The sequence below is a fragment of the Panulirus ornatus genome, chromosome 20 (assembly GCF_036320965.1).
Source record: "Panulirus ornatus isolate Po-2019 chromosome 20, ASM3632096v1, whole genome shotgun sequence".
Lineage (NCBI taxonomy): Eukaryota > Metazoa > Arthropoda > Malacostraca > Decapoda > Palinuridae > Panulirus > Panulirus ornatus.
In genome coordinates, this window is record NC_092243.1 from 44,924,222 (window position 1) to 44,941,802 (window position 17,581).

At 41.6% G+C, this 17,581-nt stretch overlaps 1 protein-coding gene across 1 annotated transcript in view; it reads right to left on the reverse strand.

Moving 5' to 3' along the window:
* RabX6 (RAS oncogene family member RabX6) overlaps positions 1 to 17,060 on the reverse strand; it is a 98,305-nt gene extending 81,245 nt beyond the window's left edge. The window contains exon 1 of the mRNA XM_071674821.1: positions 16,703 to 17,060. The gene's annotated coding sequence lies outside the window, so the exon portion shown is untranslated. The remainder of the gene's footprint in view (positions 1 to 16,702) is intronic.
* Between the last annotated feature and the right edge of the window lie 521 nt (positions 17,061 to 17,581).

The window sequence follows — 17,581 nt, forward strand, 5'->3', positions numbered from 1 at the left end:
AGTGGCAGATATAGGGAGTTTTGGTCGAGGTGGTGTGCAAAGTGAGAGGGTTAGGGAAAATGATTTGGTAAACAGAGAAGAGGTAGTAAAAGCTTTGCAGAAGATGAAAGCTGGCAAGGCAGCAGGTTTGGATGGTATTGCCGTGGAATTTATTAAAAAAGGGGGTGACTGTATTATTGACTGGTTGGTAAGGTTATTTAATGTATGCATGACTCATGGTGAGGTGCCTGAGGATTGGCGGAATGCGTGCATAGTGCCATTGTACAAAGGCAAAGGGGATAAGAGTGAGTGCTCAAATTACAGAGGTATAAGTTTGTTGAGTATTCCTGGTAAATTATATGGGAGGGTATTGATTGAGAGGGTGAAGGCATGTACAGAGCATCAGATTGGGGAAGAGCAGTGTGGTTTCAGAAGTGGTAGAGGATGTGTGGATCAGGTGTTTGCTTTGAAGAATGTATGTGAGAAATACTTAGAAAAGCAAATGGATTTGTATGTGGCATTTATGGATCTGGAGAAGGCATATGATAGAGTTGATAGAGATGCTCTGTGGAAGGTATGAAGAATATATGGTGTGGGAGGCAAGTTGTTAGAAGCAGTGAAAAGTTTTCATCGAGGATGTAAGGCATGTGTACGTGTAGGAAGAGAGGAAAGTGATTGGTTCTCAGTGAATGTAGGTTTGCAGCAGGGGTGTGTGATGTCTCCATGGTTGTTTAATTTGTTTATGGATGGGGTTGTTAGGGAGGTAAATGCAAGTGTTTTGGAAAGAGGGGCAAGTATGAAGTCTGTTGGGGATGAGAGAGCTTGGGAAGTGAGTCAGTTGTTGTTCGCTGATGATACAGCGCTGGTGGCTGATTCATGTGAGAAACTGCAGAAGCTGGTGACTGAGTTTGGTAAAGTGTGTGAAAGAAGAAAGTTAAGAGTAAATGTGAATAAGAGCAAGGTTATTAGGTACAGTAGGGTTGAGGGTCAAGTCAATTGGGAGGTAAGTTTGAATGGAGAAAAACTGGAGGAAGTAAAGTGTTTTAGATATCTGGGAGTGGATCTGGCAGCGGATGGAACCATGGACGCGGAAGTGGATCATAGGGTGGGGGAGGGGGCGAAAATCCTGGGAGCCTTGAAGAATGTGTGGAAGTCGAGAACATTATCTCGGAAAGTGAAAATGGGTATGTTTGAAGGAATAGTGGTTCCAACAATGTTGTATGGTTGTGAGGCGTGGGTTATGGATAGAGTTGTGCGCAGGAGGATGGATGTGCTGGAAATGAGATGTTTGAGGACAATGTGTGGTGTGAGGTGGTTTGATCGAGTAAGTAACGTAAGGGTAAGAGAGATGTGTGGAAATAAAAAGAGCGTGGTTGAGAGAGCAGAAGAGGGTGTTTTGAAATGGTTTGGGCACATGGAGAGAATGAGTGAGGAAAGATTGACCAAGAGGATATATGTGTTGGAGGAGGAGGGAACGAGGAGAAGTGGGAGACCAAATTGGAGGTGGAAAGATGGAGTGAAAAAGATTTTGTGTGATCGGGGCCTGAACATGCAGGAGGGTGAAAGGAGGGCAAGGACTAGAGTGAATTGGATCGATGTGGTATACCGGGGTTGACGTGCTGTCAGTGGATTGAATCAGGGCATGTGAAGCGTCTGGGGTAAACCATGGAAAGCTGTGTAGGTATGTATATTTGCGTGTGTGGACGTATGTATATACATGTGTATGGGGGGGGGGTTGGGCCATTTCTTTCGTCTGTTTCCTTGCGCTACCTCGCAAACGCGGGAGACAGCGACAAAAAAAAAAAAAAAAAAAAAAAAAAAAATATATATACATAAATGCCCACATACACACATATACATACATACATATTCACATCAACATATACATACACACATGCAGACATTACATATATACACATGTACATGTTCATACTTGCTTGCCTTCACCCATTCCTGTTGCTACCCCGCCCCACAGGAAAACAGTATCGCTATCCCCTGCTTCACCGAGGTAATGCCAGGAACACAGACAAAAAGGCCACATCCGTTCACACTCAGTTTCTAGTTGTCATGTGTAATGCACCGAAACCACAGCTCCCTATCTACATCCAGTACCCACAGACCTTTCCCTGGTTTACCCCAGATGCTTCACATGCCCTGGTTCAGTCCACTGACAGCATATTGGCCCAGTGTACCACATCATTCCAATTCACTCTATTCCTTGCACACATCTCAGCCTCCTGTATGTTCTGGCCCCAATTCCTCAAAATGTTTTTTACTTCATCCTTCCACCTTCAATTTGGTCTTCCACTTCTTTTTCCCTCCACCTCTGACACATATACCCTCTTTGTCAATCTTTCCTCACTCATTCTCTCCATATGTCCAAACCATTTCAACTCACCCTCTTCTGCTCTCTCAATCATACTCATTTTATTTCGACACATCTCTCTTACCCTCACATTTCTAACTCAAACAAACCATCGCACACAGCATATTGTCCTCAAACATTGCATTTCCAACACATCCACCCTCCTCCGTACAACCCTATCTATAGCCCATACCTCGCAGCCATATAACATTGTTGGAACTACTATTCCTTCAAACATACCCATTTTTGCTCTCCGTGATAATGTTCCTTCCACACATTCTTCATCGCTCCCAGAACCTTCTCCCCCTCCCCACTCTGTAACTCACTTCCGCTTCCGTGATTCCATCCGCTGCTAAATCCACTCCCAGATATCTAAAACACTTCACTTCCTCCAATTTTTCTCCACCCAAACTTGCATCCTAATTTACTTGTCCCTCAACCATGCTGAACTTAATAAACTTGCTCTTATTCACATTTACTCTCAACTTTCTCCTTTCACAAACTTTTCCAAACTTAGTCACCAACCTCTGCAGTTTCTCACACAAATCAGCCACTATAGCAGTATCATCAGCGAACACCAACTGACTCACTTCCCAAACCCTCCCACAACAGACTGCACCACTCTCTCCAAAACTCTTGCATTTACCTCCCTAATCACTCCATCCATTAACAAATTAAAACAACCATTGGGACATCACACATCCCTGTCGCAGACCGACATTGACATTAACTGGGAACCAATCACTCTCCTCTCTTCCTCCTCATACACATGCCTTACATCCTTGGTACAAACTTTTCACTGCTTCTAGTAACTTACCTCCCACACCACATACTCTTAATTTCTTATTCAAAGCATCCCTGTCAACTCTATCATATGCCTTCTCCAGATCCATAGATGCTACATACAAATCCATTTGTTTTCTAAGTATTTCTCACATACATTCTTCAAAGCAAACACCTGATCCACACATCCTTTACCACTTCTGAAACCACACTGCTCTTCACCAATCTGATGCTCTGTACATGCCTTCACCCTCTCAATCAATACCGTCCCATAAAATTTCCCACGAATACTCAACAAACTTATGCCTCTGTAGTTTGAACACTCACCTTTATCCCTTTTCCCTTTGTACAATGGCACTATGCATGCATTCCGCCAATCTTCAGGCACTTCACCATGAGCCATGCACACACTGAATATCCTCACCAACCAGTCAACAACAACAGTCACCCCCTTTTTTAATAAATTCCCTAAATACATCCTATTCCTCACCCACTCCTCTTATGTCATTTGTTCTCACCTTTTGCCATTATAAGATCAATCTCTCCTGACACTTCCTCACACAAGTCTCCTTTCCAAGCTCACTTACTCACCAATCTCTTCTTTTCTGAAAGCCTCTACAAATCTTCACCCTCACCTCCACAAGATAGAGATCAGACATCCCTTCAGCTGCCCCTCTCAGTGCATTAACATCCAAAAGTCTCTCTTTTACATGCCTGTCAATTAACACGTAGTCCAATAATGCCCTCTGACCATCTTTCCTACTCACATACATATGTATATCTCTCTTTTAAAAACCAGGTATTCCCAATCACCAGTCAATTTTCAGCACACAAATCCACAAGCTCTTCACCATTTCCATTTACAACACTGAGCACCCCATGTACACCAATTATACCCTCAACTGCCACATTACTCACCTTCGCATTTAACTCACCTATCACTATAACCTGGTCTCGTGCATCAAAGCTGCTAACACACTCACTCAACTGCTCCCAAACCACTTGCCTCTCATGATCTTTCTTCTCATCACCAGGTGTATAGGCACCAATAATCACCCATTTCCATCCATTTTCAGTTTTACCTACAACAATCTAGAATTTACTTTCTCACACTATCACATACTCCTACAACTCCTGCTTCAGAAGTATTGCTACTCCTTCCTTAGCTCTTGACCTCTCACCAACCCCTGACTTTACTCCCATGACTTTCCCAAACTGCTCTTCCCCTTTACCCTTGAGCTTCATTTCACTCAGAGCCAGAACATCCAGGTTTCTTTCCTCAATCATACTACCTATCTCTCCTTTCTTCTCATCTTGGTTACATCCACACACATTCAGACACTCCAATCTGAGCCTTCAAGGAGGATGAGAGCAAAGGACATAAGGGGAGTGGGGAAGGAATGGGATGTATTTAGGGAAGCAGTGATGGCTAACGCAAAAGATGCTTGTGGCATGAGAAGCATGGGAGGTGGGCAGATTAGAAAGGGTAGTGAGTGGTGGGATGAAGAAGTAAGATTGTTAGTGAAAGAGAAGAGAGAGGCATTTGGACGATTTTTGCAGGGAAATAGTGCAAATGACTGGGAGACGAATAAAAGAAAGAGGCAAGAGGTCAAGAGAAAGGTGCAAGAGGTGAAAAAGAGCGCAAATGAGAGTTGGGGTGAGAGAGTATCATTATATTTTAGGGAGAATAAAAGGATGTTTTGGAAAGAGGTAAATACAGTGCGTAAGACAAGAGAACAAATGGGAACATCGGTGAAGGGGGCTAATGGGGAGATAATAGCAAGTAGTGGTTATGTAAGAAGGAGATGGAGTGAGTATTTTGAAGGTTTGTTGAGTGTGTTAGATGACAGAGTGGCAGATATAGGGTGTTTTGGTTGAGGTGGTGCGCGAAGTGGAAGGGTCAGGGAGAATGATTTGGTAAACAGAGAAGAGGTAGTGAAAGCTCTGCAGAAGATGAAAGATGGCAAGGCGGCGGGTTTGGATGGTATTGCAGTGGAATTCATTAAAAAAGGGCATGACTGTGTTCTTGACTGGTTGGTGAGGATATTCAATATGGCACATGGTGAAGTGCCTGAGGATTGGCAGAATGCATGCATAGTGCCATTGTACAAATGCAAAGGGGATAAAGGTGAGTGTTCAAATTACACAGGTATAAGTTTGTTGAGTATTCCTGGGAAATTATATGGGAGGGTACTGATTGAGAGGGTGAAGGCACGTACTGAGTATCAGACTGGGGAAGAGCAGTGTGGTTTCAGAAGTGGTAAAGGATGTGTGGATCAGGTGTTTGCTTTGAAGAATATATGAGAAATACTTAGAAAAACAAATGGATTTGTATGTAGCATTAATGGATTTGGAGAAGGCATATGACAGAGTTGATAGAGATGCTCTGTGGAAGGTATTAAGAGTATATAGTGTGGGAGGCAAGTTGCTAGAAGCAGTGAAAAGTTTTTATTGAGGATGTAAGGCATGTGTACGAGTAGGAAGAGAGGAAAGTGACTGGTTCAAAGTGAATGATGGTTTGTCGCAGGGGGTGTGTGATGTCTTCATGGTTGTTTAATTTGTTTATGATGGGGTTGTTAGGGAGGTGAATGCAAGAGTTTTGGAGAGAGGGGCAAGTATGCAGTCTGTTGGGGATGAGAGGGTTTGGGAAGTGAGTCACTTGCTGTTCAATTATGATACAGTGCTGGTAGCTGATTCAGGTAAGAAACTGCAGAAGCTGGTGCCTGAGTTTCGTAGAGAGTGAAAGAAGAAAGCTTAGAGTAAATGTGAATAAGAGCAAGGTTATTTGGTACAGTAGGGTCAAGGGACGAGTCAATTAGTAGGTAAGTTTGGATGGAGAAATACTGGAGGAAGTGAAGTGTTTTAGATATCTGTGAGTGGATTTGGCCACGGATGGAACCATGGAAGCAGAAGTGAGTCAGAAGGTGACGGAGGGGGCGAAAGTTCTGGGAGCATTGAAAAATGTGTGGAAGGCGAGAACATTATCTCGGAAAGCAAAATTGGGTATGTTTAAAGGAATAGTGATTCCAACAATGTTATAGGGTTGTAAGGCGTGGGCTATAGATAGCGTTGTGTGGAGGAGGGTGGATGTGTTGGAAATGAGATGTTTGAGGACAATATGTGGTGTGAGGTGGTTTGATCGAGGAAGTGCTGAAAGGGTAAGAGAGATGTGTGGTAATAAAAGAGTGTGGTTGAGAGAGCAGAAGAGGGTGTATTGAAATGTTAGGTCACATGAAGAGAATGAGAGAGGAAAGATTGACAAAGAGTATATATGTGTCAGAGGTGGAGGAAACGAGAAGTGGGAGACCAAATTGGAGATGGAAGGATGGAGTGAAAAAGATTTTGAGTGATCAGGGCCTGAACATACTGGAGGGTGAAAGGCATGCAAGGAATAGAGTGAATTGGAATGATGTGGTATACCAGGGTCAATGTGCTGTCAATGGATTGAACCAAGGCATGTGAAGTGTCGGGGGAAAACATTCAAAGTTTCATGGGGCCTGGATGTGGAAAGGGAGCTGTGGTTTCAGTGCATTACACTTGACAGCTAGAGACTGATTGTGAACGAATGTGGCTTTTGTTGTCTTTTCTTAGCACTACCTTGCACTCACACAGGGGAGGGGGGTGCCATTTCATGTGTGGTGGGGTGGGGGTGGGAATGGATGAAGGCAGCATGTATGAATCTGTACATGTGCATACATGTATATGTCTGTGTATGTATACATTGAAGTGTATAGGAATGTATATGTGTGTGTGTGGGCATGTGTATGTGGGTGGGTTGGGCCATTCTTTCATCTGTTTCCTTGTGCCACCTCAATAACAAGGGAGACAGTGACAAAGTATAATGAAATATATATACCAAGAGAGACTGAGTACAGAATGGAAAAAGGTGAGAACAAAGGAGGTAAGGGGAGTGGGGGAGGAATGGGATGTATTTAGGGAAGCAGTGATGGCTTGCGCAAAAGATGCTTGTGGCATGAGAAGCGTGGGAGGTGGGTTGATTAGAAAGGGTAGTGAGTGGTGGGATGAAGAAGTAAGATTATTAGTGAAAGAGAAGAGAGAGGCATTTGGACGTTTTTGCAGGGAAAAAATGCAAATGAGTGGGAGATGTATAAAAGAAAGAGACAGGAGGTCAAGAGAAAGGTGCAAGAGGTGAAAAAGAGGGCAAATGAGAGTTGGGGTGAGAGAGTACCATTAAATTTTAGGGAGAATAAAAAGATGTTCTAGAAGAAGGTAAATAAAGTGCATAAGACAAGGGAGCAAATGGGAACTTCAGTGAAGGGGACTAATGGGGAGGTGATAACAAGTAGTGGTGATGTGAATAGGAGATGGAGTGAGTATTTTGAAGGTTTGTTGAATGTGTTTGATGATAGAGTGGCAGATATAGGGTGTTTTGGTTGAGGTGGTGTGCAAAGTGAGATGGTTAGGGAAAATGATTTGGTAAACAGAGAAGAGGTAGTAAAAGCTTTGTGGAAGATGAAAGCCAGCAAGGCAGCAGGTTTGGATGGCATTGCAGTGGAATTTATTAAAAAAGGGGGTGACTGTATTGTTGACTGGTTGGTAAGGTTATTTAATGCATGTATGATTCATGGTGAGGTGCCTGAGGATTGGCAGAATGCGTGCATAGTGCCATTGTACAAAGGCAAAGGGGATAAGGGTGAGTGCTCAAATTACAGAGCTATAAGTTTGTTGAGTATTCCTGGTAAATTATATGGGAGGGTATTGATTGAGAGGGTGAAGGCATGTACAGAGCATCAGATTGGGGAAGAGCAGTGTGGTTTCAGAAGTGGTAGAGGATGTGTGGATCAGATGTTTGCTTTGAAGAATGTATGTGAGAAATACTTAGAAAAGCAAATGGATTTGTATGTAGCATTTATAGAAGCGGAAGTGGATCATACGGTGGGGGAGGGGGCGAAAATCCTGGGAGCCTTGAAGAATGTGTGGAAGTCGAGAACATTATCTCGGATAGCAAAAATGGGTATGTTTGAAGGAATAGTGGTTCCAACAATGTTGTATGGTTGTGAGGCATGGGCTATGGATGTGCTGGAAATGAGATGTTTGAGGACAATGTGTGGTGTGAGGTGGTTTGATCGAGTAAGTAACGTAAGGGTAAGAGAGATGTGTGGAAATAAAAAGAGCGTGGTTGAGAGAGCAGAAGAGGGTGTTTTGAAATGGTTTGGGCACATGGAGAGAATGAGTGAGAAAAGATTGACCAAGAGGATATATGTGTCGGAGGTGGAGGGAACAAGGAGAAGTGGGAGACCAAATTGGAGGTGGAAAGATGGAGTGAAAAAGATTTTGTGTGATCGGGGCCTGAGCATGCAGGAGGGTGAAAGGAGGGCAAGGAATACAGTGAATTGGATTGATGTGGTATACCGGGGTTGACGAGCTGTCAGTGGATTGAATCAGGGCATGTGAAGCGTCTGGGGTAAACCATGGAAAGCTGTGTAGGTATGTATATTTAAGTGTGTGGACGTATGTATATACATGTGTATGGGGGTGGGTTGGGCCATTTCTTTCGTCTGTTTACTTGCGATACCTCACAAACACGGGAGACAGCGACAAAGCAAAAATATATATATATATATATATATATATATATATATATATATATATATATATATATGGTGTGGGAGGCAAGTTGTTAGAAGCAGTGAAAAGTTTTTATCGAGGATGTAAGGCATGTGTACGTGTAGGAAGAGAGGAAAGTGATTGGTTCTCAGTGAATGTAGGTTTGCGGCAGGGGTGTGTGATGTCTCCATGGTTGTTTAATTTGTTTATGGATGGGGTTGTTAGGGAGGTGAATGCAAGAGTTTTGGAAAGAGGGGCAAGCATGAAGTCTGTTGGGGATGAGAGAGCTTGGGAAGTGAGTCAGTTGTTGTTTGCTGATGATACAGCGCTGGTGGCTGATTCATGTGAGAAGCTGCAGAAGCTGGTGACTGAGTTTGGTAAAGTGTGTGGAAGAAGAAAGTTAAGAGTAAATGTGAATAAGAGCAAGGTTATTAGGTACAGTAGGGTTGAGGGTCAAGTCAATTGGGAGGTGAGTTTGAATGGAGAAAAACTGGAGGAAGTGAAGTGTTTTAGATATCTGGGAGTGGATCTGTCAGCGGATGGAACCATGGAAGCGGAAGTGGATCATAGGGTGGGGGAGGGGGCGAAAATTTTGGGAGCCTTGAAAAATGTGTGGAAGTCGAGAACATTATCTCGGAAAGCAAAAATGGGTATGTTTGAAGGAATAGTGGTTCCAACAATGTTGTATGGTTGCGAGGCGTGGGCTATGGATAGAGTTGTGCGCAGGAGGATGGATGTGCTGGAAATGAGATGTTTGAGGACAATGTGTGGTGTGAGGTGGTTTGATCGAGTAAGTAACGTAAGGGTAAGAGAGATGTGTGGAAATAAAAAGAGCGTGGTTGAGAGAGCAGAAGAGGGTGTTTTGAAATGGTTTGGGCACATGGAGAGAATGAGTGAGGAAAGATTGACCAAGAGGACATATGTGTCGGAGGTGGAGGGAACGAGGAGAAGAGGGAGACCAAATTGGAGGTGGAAAGATGGAGTGAAGAAGATTTTGTGTGATCGGGGCCTGAACATGCAGGAGGGTGAAAGGAGGGCAAGGAATAGAGTGAATTGGAGCGATGTGGTATACAGGGGTTGACGTGCTGTCAGTGGATTGAATCAAGGCATGTGAAGCGTCTGGGGTAAACCATGGAAAGCTGTGTAGGTATGTATATTTGCGTGTGTGGACGTGTGTATGTACATGTGTATGGGGGGGGGGGTTGGGCCATTTCTTTCATCTGTTTCCTTGCGCTACCTCGCAAACGCGGGAGACAGCGACAAAGTATAAAAAAAAAAAAAAAAAAAAAAAATATTTTCATACATATTCGCCTTATCCCGCGTCAGTGAGATAGCGTTAAGAACAGAGGAGTGAGCCTTAGAGGGTATATCCTCACTTGGCCCACCTCTCCGTTCCTTCTTTTGGAAAATTATAAATGGGAGGGGATGATTTCCAGCCCCCGCCCCCTCCCCTTTTAGTTGCCTTCTATGACATGCAAGGAATGCGCGAGAAGTTTTCTTTTTCCCCTATCCCCAGGTATATATATATATTTCATTATACTTAATTGCTGTCTCCCGCGTCAGTGAGGTAGTGCAAGGAAACAGACGAGGAATGACCCAACTCGCCCACATACACATGTATACACATAAACGCCCATACATGCACATATACATACATATGCATTTCAATATATACATACATGTACATACACAGACATATACATATATACTTTTCTTTTCTTTCAAACTATTCGCCATTTCCCGCATTAGCGAGGTAGCGTTAAGAACAGATGACTGGGCCTTTGAGGGACTACCCTCACCTGGCCCAATTCTCTGTTCCTTCTTTTGGAAAATTAAAAAAAAAATGAGAGGGGAGGATTTCCAGCCCCCCGCTCCCTCCCCTTTTAGTCGCCTTCTACGACACGCAGGGAATACGTGGGAAGTATTCTTGCTCCCCTATCCCCAGGGATAATATATATATACATAGGTACATATTCATACTTGCTGCCTCCATCCATTCCTGTCGCCACCCGCCACACATGAAGGAGCATTCTACCCACCCCCTCCAGCAAGGTAGTGCCAGGAAAAGACAAAAAGGCCACATTCATTCACACTCAGTCTCTAGCTGTCATGTGTAATGCACCAAAACCACAGGTCCCTTTCCACATCCAGGCCCCACAAACTTTTCCATGGTTTACCCCAGACCAAAACACCCTATTTCTGCCACTCTGTCATCAAACAGCTTCAACAAACCTTCAAATTACTCACTCTGTCTCCTTCTCACTTCATTACTACTTATTACCTCCCCATTTTCCCCCTTCACTGATGTTCCCATTTGTTGTCTTGTCTTATGCACGTTATTCACCTCCTTCCAAAACATCTTTTTATTCTCCCTAAAATTTAATATATTTCTCTCACCCCAACTCTCATTTGCTCTCTTTTTCAAATCTAGCACCTTTCTCTTGACCTCCTACAGCTTTCTTTTATACATCTCCCAGTCATTTGCACCACTTCCCTGGAAAAGTCATCCAGACGCCTCTCTCTTCTCTTCCACTAACAATCTTACTTCATCCCACCACTTACTACCCTTTCTAATCTGCCTGCCTCCCATGCTTCTCATGCCATAGGCATTTTTTGTGCAAGCCATCACTGCTTCTCTAAATACATCCCATTCCTCCCCCACTCCCCTTATGTCATTTGTTCTCACCTTTTTCCATTCTGCACTCAATCTCTCCTGGTACTTCCTCACACAAGTCTCCTTTCCAAGCTCACTTACTCTCACCACTCTCTTCACCCCAACATTCTCTCTTTCTTTTCTGAAAACCTCTACATATCTTCACCTTTGCCTCCACAAGATAATGAACAGACATCCCTCCAGTTGCCCCTCTCAGCACATTAACATTCAAAAGTCTCTCTTTCACACGCCTGTCAATTAACACGAGATCCAATAACGCTCTCTGGCCATCTCTCCTACTTACATATGTATACTTATGTATATCTCTCTTTTTAAACCAGGTATTCCCAATCACCAGTCTTTTTCGGCACATAAATCTACAAGTTCTTCACCATTTCCATTTACAACACTGAACACCCCATGTACACCAATTATACCCTCAACTGCCACATTACCCACCTTTGCATTCAAATCATCCATCACTATAGCCCAGTCTCGTGCATCAAAGCTGCTAACACACTCACTCAGCTGCTCCCAAAACACTTGCCTCTCATGATCTTTCTTCTCATGACCAGGTGCATAGGCACCAATAATCACCCATCTCTCTCCATCTACTTTCAGTTTTACCCATATCAATCTAGAGTTTACTTTCTTACACTCTATCACGTATTCCCTAAACTCCTGCTTCAGGAGTAGTGTTACTCCTTCCTTTGCTCTTGTCCTCTCACCAACCCCTGACTTTACTCCCAAGACATTCCTACACCACTCTTCCCCTTACCCTTAAGTTTCATTTCACTCAGAGCCAAAACACCCAGGTTCCTTTCCTCAAAACATACTACCTATCTCCTTTTTCCTCATCTTGATTACATCCACACACATTTAAACAACCGAATCTGAGCTTTTGAGGAGGATGAGCACTCCCTGCATGACTCCTTGTGTTTCCCCTTTTAGAAAGTTAAAATACAAGGAGGAGAGGGTTTCTAGCCCCCCACTCCTGTCCCCTTTAGTTGCCTTCTATGACATGTGGGGAATGCATGGGAAGTATTCTTTCTCCCCTATATATAGTATAATTAATGATTCTACAGATGGGCCACCATATGGGACAAGACTGAGTGGGGCTGATTATGGTATCAAGGAATGATACCCAATCATTAAGAAGCAGAGAGGACACCATCGCAACAGTCGAATGCAGATGGTGCTGTGCTACCAGCTCAGCCAGAGGAAGAGCAGGAGAGAGTGGTTGGCTAACACAGTGATGTGTGTGTGGAAAGAGAATGTTGAAAGTGAATGAGAATAGAAGGAAGATGCCAATCTTTGACTGGGAGGGGAGATTAAATTTTAATATTAGTGAGGAACATGTGGGTTTTAGGAAAGGTAGTGGATGTGTGGATCATATTTCTACACTGAGAATGACTGGGGAAAAGTATCTAGTGAAAGGTAAAAAGCTGTGTGCAGCTTTTATGGGTCTGGAGAAAATATATGATAAAGTCAAATGGAATATGTTGTGACTGTGTTAAGGATATGTGGGGTGGGAAGACATGTTGGATGGTGTGAAAGCCTCCTCTTGAGAAGTAAATGCATGTGTAAGAGTGGATAGCTTGATAGATAAGCAAGGTACCCATTGTACTGACCACAAGGGGGGTCCGTAGGAGAGGAAGAGCAGCTGGGTTAAATGGAGGCCAGCTGCCATGACAGCACATACCCTGTGGTATGCATGATATATGTGGTCTATAAATGGCTAAGTTCCCTTGTTTCTTAGGTCAAGTGCCTTATTTTTCATTGTCTGAGGTGAAAACACAGAATAGGAAAAAAGATTTCTTTCACGAGTAGTTCACATCTCTGTTGACACAATTGGGTATATTCTGATAAATTCTGACACCTTCATTTCATGGTATGTTGCTATTTTATGCTTAGGGAACATCTTAAAGGTTTGGAACATTCATCAGGATTTGTTTCTGCTTCTTATGAAAAAGGGTGGGGGTAGATAAATACTTGTATTATAATCATCTTTTTTTTTTTTTTTTACAGAATCATCAAGAAATCTTATGCCTGATCACATGATTTGCAATATGAATTGTAGACCTTCATCATGGGGATGCTTGTGAAGGTTGCAAATACACAAGTTACAGCTATCTGAGGACCAGCACTTGTTACTTTCTTTCCTTCAAGCAAATCAAATACATTACTAGTACTTAATAAGACAACACAGCATTCTCACTCTACAGCTGAGGTGAATTTGAATAAAAAGTACATTTCCAATGTGAAAACACATGTATGGTCATATGGAAGAGAAGAAAACACATGAGGAATGGTTTTACCAGTTCTTCATCAGTGTGGGAAAACTGTTTAACCAAAAATAAGGTAAGCTGTACGACTTTTTTCCGTTCTATACAGCATTCAATCACTTTGTAATTTGGTAAACCACTGACTAAAGCTCTATAAAATCTGAACAAGCACTGGGTGGATGTTTTGGGTCATCCATTTACAGGAGCATCATTTACAAAAGTCTCATTTTTTTTTTTTTTTCATGTTGAAGGCCCCAGTCACAGACAAAAGTTCACACTAAGGCTGGTCCTTAATTGAAATATAGAGAGGATTATGAAAGGGAAAAATAAAAAGCAAGGGAAAGTATTGATAAATTTTGGAGGAAATGAACAACCTCTCTTTTAAAATGTGCAAGGTCATAGTTATTGGGAAAGACATGAGAAGTTTCGAGGTTTAAGGAAAGAATAGGTTATCAAAATTGCCCACCCGAGTAGCCAATGGCCACAAAGTAATCATGGGATGCAACAGCTTGCCAAGTACTGGGTGATCTATCTAGTGGTGGGAGCACACAAGCAGCCGCTTGTGTGCCCTGTAGAAGAAGGAAAAAGAACCAACATTGCAGTGTAGGGCAAGAAGGTCAAGTTTGGGAGTTACCCTGGGAGAGTTTATAAGTTGGCCCGCTTTCTACTCAACACTATCAAGTAAGGATCCGGAGCTAGAACCACCTCAAATGTGTGATTAGTATTCCATACAAGATCGAAGCAATCATTTATATACATAGGGCAAAGATTCAGAAGAAAAAAAGTTTTGACATCTAAACAGGAAACCCCATTTCTTAAAAGCAGACTTACCTATCTCTATAATGTGGGGTTTCCTAAGAAGAGTGGATGTTACAGTTGTGCCAAGTATGTTCTATAGAGTCAAGAGGTGAAATTACAGAACAGTCAAAGGAGAGAGATGAGGAGTTTTCAATAGTGATGGGTAGAAACTGGGTCTTGGAGGCATTAAACTTCAGAAGATTTTGTCTACCCCACTGAGATATCCAGTCCAAGTTTACTGAGGAAGGAGTGTCAAGACAAGTTCCAGATCAAATGAGAGAAGGAACAGAATTGAAGGATGTGGGTGAATGCTAATGCTGAGTTGTTAGCATATGAGTGCATTTGGTTATTTGTGGGAGAGGAAATCATTAAAAAAAAAAGAAAAAAATGTGTAGGAGACAAGACAGAGCCTTGAGGGGTACTGCTGTTGATGGAGAAAGGGGGAGGTTAATCCATCAACAATCACAGAGATAAATCAGCTGGAGGAAGCTAGATATGAAGAAGCAAAGTGAGGGATGGAAGTCAAGAGGGGGGGCTTATAAATGAGACCCCGATGCCATACCCTGTCAAAAGCTTTGGATATATCAAAGGCAACATGATTCCCCAAATTCTTTCAGGGACGGTGCCCAGACATAAGACATAAGCCAATATACAAATAGAATGAAGCTGTAACAGTGTGTAACATGAAAACCTGCCTGCAAGGTGAAGAAATACCTAATTTCCTTTACATCAATTCCACAGAATACCACCAAATATCATAATATCTACATTCTAATGAGTTTTGCAAACATGTTGGGTTAGTTTAGATGTCTACAAAGATTAGACTAATGTTCAACAGATCTGTCCCATATTGAGTCAGATTCTAGTATCTCTGTAGACATGAGAACTCACTTTACCTTCCATTAACTGGAGGACATGTTTTTGATAACGAAGGACTTTCACCTATATCAGAACTCTCAAGTCATCTGTAGCATTAAAAAAGGTGTCATTTCCATTTTTTATGTTTATTGGTATTTTACAGTATATCTATAGTCTAACCCCATATTTTCCCCTCACTCTTATAGCACTACCGTAAAAGAGTAAACAAATATTGATAGACTGATTTTAAAGAGTGAAAAAGGAAAATTCCATTCTCCTAATTCACTCTTAAGAGTATAAACAGTTCCATAGGAGTATAACTGTTTTTTTTCCTAACACTTCAAAGCTTTGGAACTCTCTACAATCTCATGTCTTTCCCTATAACTTTTAAAAGACAAGGTTTAGTTTTCCTCCAAAAGTCATACATACTTTTCCTTGTCTCTTCTTTTTTCCCTTTCACTAACCTCTTTACATTCAAACTAAGGCCTGATGAGGCCTTTTGTCCTTAACTGTAGCCTCCAAAAAAAAAAAAGCATCTGTCAACAGATGAATTGCCATGAAGTTTTCACAATGCATGAAATGGGCTAAACTATACTGAGATGATATTATATATAAAAGTCATGCAAAGAAACCTTTGTATCACCTAACCAAGTATAGAAACAAGATACCTTGTCAGAGAAAAAACAATGGAAGTGAATAGGCTACATGAATGTTTACATTAAATTGTGGTGTATCGTGCGATATAACATGAGCTGTTTCGTTATATAATGCTTTTCCTTAATCAATTTTGTTTCCTATCAAATTTTTCTATTCATGCACTTCATAATCAAGAATGCCATTTATCACCAGCTACCTGCCTTGATTTCAGTAGTGTAGCCGACCTCTCAGCTGACAGGAATTAGGCAGGTGATATAAAAGATTCCATTAATGACCAATGATATTCTATGCAATATCATTTTTAAGTAGTTTTTACCCTCTAATTCAAAACCCTGCCCACTTTCTAGGAACTTCATTTTGTGGGAGTATGGGGTGCTACAGGTAAATCCCACAATAATGTCAACTTTACAGAGGGTATAGAATCCTCTGGTACCACTTTCTTCAAAATTTATCAACCAACTGTGACACATAACTAAATATGACTTTTACCTTCATAGACTATGTGATTTCATTACAAATTTCATCACTTCATCATTTAGCCCCATTTAGCTTAACAATCTTACATAATGTTGAAAAAGACAAAAACCTCTTCATCACACTCTTATGGTCTTGTTATTTTCTCCGCAGTGCAGAACATCACTGCAAAATTAAATCACTGATATTCCCAAGATTGACTTTTAACGTTACCTTAAGCTACTTATTTGCCATTGTTTTTAATACGTGAAAATATATTACTGTAATCTTTAAATAACTTACTTGCTGTCCACCAGGGATATGCAGTCTTAGGTGCAGTTATGGCATCACCAATCCATGACTACCTGTTTGGAGTGCTACTTTGCTTGTTTACTTCCTGGGTTACTTGTTATGTATTTGATGCATTTGCACTACTGATCAGGCAAGTTTATTGTACCTAGAGATTATTACGTTGAATTCTGTCTGGTATCACTTCCGCGTTTTATGTGTGTGGCCAGCTGATTAATTTTCGTATACTACTGTACATTACAGCAATATTAATATATGATACGACAGAAATATAGCAAATATTAACTATCGGACCACACCTGAGTTTATGCTCAGCAGAATTGTTGTCTTCAATCAGCTGAGAACTCGTACGTCAAATGAGAGTATATATTCAGTGTACTTTCTCCAAAGAAAAAAAAAGATTTAGCAAAATACATTTGAAAACAGATTCTCGTGAAAATTACAATAATCACTTTGGGAGATGGAGATCTATTATTGCTGCGGTATATCACACTCGAGTTCTGAGCGGTAGTTTTAAGTCAGTCTGGCTTATTGTTTCCTTCATGTCTTCTACATACATCTTTTTCGGTAAAAACCAGATACGCAATAGAAGTCTTCCCTTTTTCATTGTATGTACGTCCTTCTTTATAATTTCTTCATTTTCATTCTCTAATCCCCTTTAGTTGCATAATCAATCTTCGGTTGCTACTATTGACACTATACTTTTCGTTTCTGTTCCTCTGATTTCATTATTTTTTCGACTCTGCTATTTCTTTTCTATTAATCATCCATTTTCTTCGAGATCTTATTTTATGCTTCGTCATTTTTCCCTTTGTTTTGATATCTATGCCTTTGAATCAGTAGCTCCAAATCTGGTCGATACCGCCCTCAATG